We start from the raw sequence: 996 nt of genomic DNA, 5'->3' as shown, positions 1-996 counted from the left end.
ATCTCAAGTGTAACTGCCCGAAACTGTAAGGATTATTTGGTAACTTGACTGATGAGAGGAGGCTGCGAATGACCCGCCCTTGTTTTTTCCTGTCCATCATCACATCGTCTATCTGTCCGGATTTTTTATTGTCGTCTGTTGTGTTCTTGTTCCATTTTTCGGATTTATATATATTAAACTTCGGTCAGAGTGGGGCACCGCCTTGAAGAATTTTTAGCCGAGTGAATCGATCCTAGTACTTTTCTTTTTAAAGCCTGATATTTATTCCTTCGAACTTTTCTGCCGAACCACTAAATTACAGGGATGTAAAAGCACCAACACTGGTTGTCAAGCGGTGGTGGGGGCCAAACACACATATGACGAGCCTCTTTCAGTTTCCGTCTACCAAACCCACTCGCAAGGTTTTTGTGGACCCAAAGGCTATAGCAGAGGACACTTGCCCAAGCTGCCACGCAGTTGGACTGAACCCGGAGTTGGGAAGCAAGCTTCTTACCACAGAGCCACGCTTGCGCCTATATATATATTTAAGCAGTGTGTGCGTGTGTACATTAGGCACAATATGGCAATATGATTAAAAAGTTCAATTAACAACCGCGAAGTCGCAGGTTCGATTCCATCGTGGGTCACTTTCGGTACACGTTGGTCTATACAACTGTACGTTATGACTGAAAATGGCTAGTCAAGAACTGTATAATTAAACCCACCGGGTGAACTTTACCAGTAATTCAAGAGGCACGCCCTTGTCACACAGTTTAAAAGAAAAATTTTGCTTCAGCATTATATTAAGGATACATATCTATTGGGAATGTTAAGCCACTAACACCTTACTTCAGGAGCAGGTTAATCAGCTGATCAGACAATGGAATTCTAATTGTCCAACATATACATACATGCATATACACAGGCGCTCTCTCTCTCTCTCTCTCTCTCTCTCTCTCTCTCTCTCCCTCCCTCGCTATACATATATATATATATATATATATATATATATATAGA

Source organism: Octopus bimaculoides, chromosome 19, assembly GCF_001194135.2.
Source record: "Octopus bimaculoides isolate UCB-OBI-ISO-001 chromosome 19, ASM119413v2, whole genome shotgun sequence".
Lineage (NCBI taxonomy): Eukaryota > Metazoa > Mollusca > Cephalopoda > Octopoda > Octopodidae > Octopus > Octopus bimaculoides.
The sequence above is the reverse complement of the archived record's forward strand: the minus strand, read 5'-3'. Positions refer to the sequence as shown.